Source organism: Oryctolagus cuniculus, chromosome 13 (genome assembly GCF_964237555.1).
Source record: "Oryctolagus cuniculus chromosome 13, mOryCun1.1, whole genome shotgun sequence".
NCBI lineage: Eukaryota > Metazoa > Chordata > Mammalia > Lagomorpha > Leporidae > Oryctolagus > Oryctolagus cuniculus.
Window position 1 is genome coordinate 98,928,295 of NC_091444.1, and position 5,893 is coordinate 98,934,187.

The following is a 5,893-nucleotide window of genomic DNA, read 5'->3' on the forward strand; positions in this document are numbered from 1 at the left end:
CAGAGACAGGAAGTCAGCCCTGCTCAGAGCCCCAGGAGCTGGATGGTTTGCCCTGTGCATCAGCGGTTGCTTTTGCGTTGCGGAGACGGTGCTGGAGGTGGGGTCGGGATCAGCGGTCCTGGGCAGCAGAGGCCCTGCCCAGCAAGCAGATGTGCTTGTGTCTCTGAAGTGCAGACGGGAGATCCTGGTCTCCGTCCATGCAGGCATTTCCGACGCAGGGTTACAGACCCAGAAAGTGGAAATAAGCCCGATTTCATAAGTACATGATAGACAATGGGGGTGGGGTGGGGGCTGGGCTCAGCAGAGTTCCTGGAAAAGGCCCTTTAGCTTCTAATTCTACTTTCCCACAAACTTTGAAAGCTCCTAGGATGTGTGATATGCACATGTGTATAGGAATACATGCCCATATGCATATATGCAAATGACACTATGGTAATTAAGACTGCACAATATGCATAGGAACACCTGCCCATATACATACATGCAAATCACTCTAAGGTAATTAAAACTACCAAATAATTAATAAATCCATATGCATATGTGCAAATGAGTCTGTGGTAATTAAGATGATCAAAGAGTTAACACGTGCACAATTTAGTTTGGCAGACAGACAATGCAGACAGAAAGCCTTCCCTTTGATTTAGTTACTTATGACAAAAATTAACCTTGGGCCCCTGAGAAGAAGCAGCCTGGGTGCAGAAAGGGGTGCACTGGTAAATAGCACCCCCTTTTTTCGTTGTTTAAGGAATTTTTATTAAAACAAGAATTTTATAATCCAAATTACGTTTCCTCGCTCAGTTACCAGTTCTGCTCCTTAAAGCAGAGCTGACATTTTGAGCTATTCCACAGTAAAGATCGACAAATTTAAAGAAAGGAATGCTTTGCATTTTGTATTTTGCTAAAAATTCCTTTTTCCAGGGTCTATAGAACATTGATTTGTTTTTATATTTTACTATTTTTTGGGCATTTTTTTGTTGTCTTTAAATCAATATGTAGGACTAGCATTATGCTTCTTAGACCTGGCATTTGCTCGGTACATAAGGTTCAAATTTCCTTTCCTTTTTTTTTTTTTTTTAATTTATTTTCTATTTTGCAACGCTTTTTCCATACTATTTCAGTTTCTTGATGTTGATTTTTTTTTCCCGTGAAACACAAGTTTCTTTCCGTGGTCCCTGATCAATTCTGAACAGCTGGAACAGCAGAGGCACTGTTCCCCGCTCCCTCCGGGCAGCCTCTCTAGCTTGGTGTGCAAGTACAGTTCAAGTCTCATCAGCTTTAGAACAGAGAGACTCTAGAGAGTCCCGCATAGGAAGAAGTATCTGCAACAACATGCCAGAGATTTTACCAGCAAGAGTAGGGAGCCAGGGTTGAACGAGAGGAAACAGCCATTCATCCAATCTTTGCTTTTGCTCCTGGGGCTTGGGGGCAGATGCCAACATGGAAGCAGTCACAGGTTCCTGACCTTGGACCTGAACAGCAGGCTGTGGCTTGGTCACCTGCAGCTGCGCATAAGATGTTGCTGAGGACTGTGAACATCTGTAGTGTAGTTGTACCGTGGAACGGAGCAGCGCCGCCTTTCTGTGAAGATGCCCACCTCCCCCCAGACACCAGTAACCACAAGACCGTCCACTGGCAGGATAAGCTTTCCCAGCCTGGGGTGTTTTCACGCAAAACAGGCAAACCTTGGTTGCCTCTGCACAGGTCTGGGCCAGGTCCCTGAAGGGCAAGCCCCCTCCATCCCCAGGATTCCTGGGGATCCGACGCTGCCCCTGGACCAAAGACCAGGCTTGGACAAGCTGCAGATCTCTCACCAGTGGGCCTTAGAAGAACTTCCCCTGGGAAGGGACAGGGTGGCTGGCATGGACTCCGGGTGCACACAGGGCCTGCAGCTGACAGGGCTGGAGCTGTGGCCCGGAAGGGCGCAGTGAAAAGGGTTGGTTATGTTTTAGTAAGTGCAAACCTAGAGATGCAAAGGCAATCAACAAAACCACAGGGTTGAGACCCCTGAAACGGAGAAGGGCTGTCCACAGAGAAAGACGCGGGCTGCCCTCTGAACCCCAACCCTGGAGGCGGCCGGGCAGCAGGTGCATTCTCAGCACACGGCCAGGGTCCACGAGACGGGGGCACAGACGCACAAGCCGACACAGGGAGTGACAGACGGGGCAGGGCGCACCTGACCGGGGGGGGGGGGGGGGGGGGGGGGGGGCAGGGAGCCAAGGGTGGAAAATGGAGGGAGGGGAGGGAGGAAGGAGGGAAGGGAGGAAGGGATGGGGGGGCAGGAGGGAGAGAGGGAGGGGAGGGGAGGAGTGGGGGGGGGAAGCAACAGCAAGGATGGAAGGAATTCTGGAAGGGAGTGGAATGGACTCACCCCAGCAGTGTGCCGTGCGAAAAATGAGGGGAATTTGGTGAGGGCATCCCTTTAAATACCTTGGAGACACCAACAAAATCCCAGAGATGTCTGGTCAGGTGGTTTTTTTTTACAAAGAAATCCAACTGGAGAAGTCACCCAAAACATACATGGCGTGGATGAGTTTTTATATTTTTTCAACCACCCCCAAAGTCTAGCTTACAAGAGAAGCAGCACAATGGAACCGGGGGGAAAAAAAGGAAGGAAGAACATAATGCAAAATCCAAGTGAAACAAAAAAAAAAGCCCTCAGTGGCGAGGCCCGGGTGTCAGCGTTCAATCTGGAACACATCTTTTTATAGCAACAAACATCAAGAAGAGCGCAAAGTACTTAGAAAGCAGTCGTGTGTGCAGTCCCTGCCTTAGGTCCCCTCCTCCACACACACACACACAGTCCAAGGCCACCGCCGGGCCACGTGTGAGCCCTCAGTCCCCGAGACAGACAGGTGAGCCCGCCACACAGCCGACCTCGGCCAGCAGCCGCTCGTCCCAGAATTAGACCTGGGCGGACACTGCTGTGATTGTGGCCGCCCTGCCCCAGGTTGGCGGAGAACAAGACACATTTGTCCTTTTGTGACAGAGGGCCACAGAAAGAAGGAGCCAGGGTGTGGAGGGGATGGGCGCAAATTACAGGCTGGGGAAGCAGCAGGAACGCACATGAAAGGTAGCAGGAAAGAGAAGAATACCAATCTAGAGTTTCTGAATTACCCCTGGCTCGAGCATCTGGTTTACCACCGAAGCGGCGTAATTATAAAGTTGGCATAAAACAGACGGAGGATCTAGTTACTAATTTCTTACCAGCGAGAGCATCAAAACCTTGCCTGCAAGTAGCCAGGCTCTTGACGAAAACCGTGTGTCCCAGACATGGCCTGACCTCTACAGAGAGCTCGTTTTAATCAGCCCCATCTCTCAAGCGGTATGCAGTTGCGGTCTCGCTTCTCAGATGTTCATTCAAGCCGCCGCAGAGAGACGGGGGGGGGGCTGGGATTGTCCAAGAGATGGGGGGGGGGACACAAACATTAATGTGCCCTTGTCTCGGAGATGCAATGTATGGGCTGAGCGTGTCCGAAAATCTACCCGCTGGTGGAAGTGACCAGAAACATCCCTGTTGTGTTTGTGTATGTTTGGCTCGATACTGCCCAGCCTCCACAGGAGAGTCTGGTCTGGGTGCAGCCTGAAATGGGTGCTCCCATTCTCTCAACACGTGCTGCCGAAATGCTTGCATTCTTTTTTTTAATATGTATTTATTTATTGGAAAGAGTTATATAGAGAGAAGGTGAGGCAGAGAGAGAGGTTCACTCCCCAACTGCCTGAAACGGCTGGAGCTGCACCGATCTGAAGCCAGGAGCCAGGAGCTTCCTCTGGGTCTCCCATGTGGGTGCAGGGGCTCAAGGACTTGGGCCATCTTCCACTGCTTTCCCAGGCACATAGGCAGGGAGCTGGATCAGAAGTGGAGCAGCCGGGACTCAAACCAGCGCCCATATGGGGTGCAGGCACTGCAGGCAGTGGCTTCACACACTATGCCCCAGCGCCGGCCCCCAAATGCTTGCATTCCTACCCAAAGCATCACAGGCACATCCCGGCTTTACCCTCATCTGCCTTGGCTGCTGCATAGCCAGGGTTCCAGAGAAGATGGCTCAAGTCGTCAGCCCCAACATTCTCATTTTTTTTTAAAAAAAAGTTACAGCATTTATTCAGGGAAGATATTTTTCTCTATCTAATTATTACTTTTGTTTCCTGGGAAGATGCTAAATGGCAGGCATAGATTTTTTTTTTCAATTTGTATTTGTTTATTTTATTTACCTGAAAGGCAGAAAAACACAGAGGGAGAGCACAGACAGGGACATCCTAATAATTGGTCCACTCCCCGAATGCTAACAACCTGGGCAGATTCAGGATAGAGCCAGGAGCCAGAACTGAATCTGGTTCTCCCACTTGAGTGGCAGGGACCCAGGTACTTGCGCCATCACGGCTGCCTCCCAGGGTGAGCACTAGCAGGGAGCTGGGACTTGAACCAGGCATTCTGACACAGGACGTGGGTGTCCCAACCTCTAGGCCAAATGCCCACCCCACAGATTTTGAAAAATCAGACAAAAACTCCGAAATGCAAACCCTCTTCAGCAAGCAAACCCTTTGTGCTTTTGCAATGTGACCAACCCAGCAGGGGTTCCTCTGGGTTGGGGATCACCTCTTGGTCTTCCCTGGGAGGGTTGAGGCTCTGAGCCCATCTGAAATTGGAATGCGGACAGCAAAGCTGTGGATGACCCGGGGCACAGGGCAGTGGACAGCGTGAGTGTGACTGCTGGGGCCATAGCATGGGTGTCCCCCCAAAAAAACAAGAACGGGGCGGGGCTTGGTTCCTAAGGTCGTATGTCAACGGTTGATGGATGAGGATGGTGGCTTGATCCAATTAGGAAGCCTGAAGGGGGGCGTTTGGGAAGGGACTATCAAGTGGGGGAGGCAGGGCCTGATTTTTTAATCCCAGAGCAGTGCCTTCTACTTAGAAGCATTCTAAGGGCAGGTACAGATATGGTGTACAAAGTGGCAAAGGATACACACACACACACACACACACACACACGGGCAGCAGTGAGGAGTGGGCCGGGAGGGAGGGTGGCTGCGGGGAGGGACGTAGAGAGAGCCTCAGCACCTTCCCTCCCCTGCAAATGAAAAGGGTGTGGCTATCAGATGGCTCCTCCCTCTCCAGGTAGAGACAGAGAGAGAGAGAGCTCTTCTGTCTGTAGGATCACTCCCTAAATTCACACAATAGCAGAGGCTGGGCCAGGTTGGTCAAGAGCCAGGAACTCTGTCCAGATCACCCACATGGGTGGCAGCAGCCCAAGTACTTGAGCCATCACCTGCTGCCTCTGGGGGTGTGCACTGGCAGGAAGCTGAATCAGAAGTGGAGATGGGATTCAAACACGGACACTCTGATACAGGATGCAGGCATCCAAAGCAGCAGTTTAACTTGATGTGGCTCTAGAGAGACATGGGGACGTGGGTGCCCTGAGTGTTCCTCTGCCTCCTGGCCAGCTGACTGACCTCGTCCACACAGGCTCTGACACTGCCGGCCTCCATCCTCATCAGATGCCTGACCAATGGGACCATTTGGCTTGACTGTGCATCTCCAAACCCCTTCCAGGACAGAAGTTAAGCCCCCATCCGCAAAGCTGTGTATCTGAGTGTTGGTTCCAGTCCCCGCTGATCCACTTCCTACCCAGCTCCCTGCTAAAGCACCTGGGAAAGCAGCAGAAGATGGTCCAAGTCCTTGGGCCCCAGCCACCCACAGAGCAGACCCAGATGGAGTTTCTGGCTACTAATTTGGCCTGGCCCAGCCCTAGCTTTTGGGGACTTTTGGGGAGTGAACCAGTGGATGGAAGATCTCTCTCTCTCTCTCTCTCTCTCTCTCTCTCTCTGCCCCCCTCTGCCCTTCAAAAATAATGGTAATAAGAAAATAAATAGACACATATTTTTAAACTATTCTAAT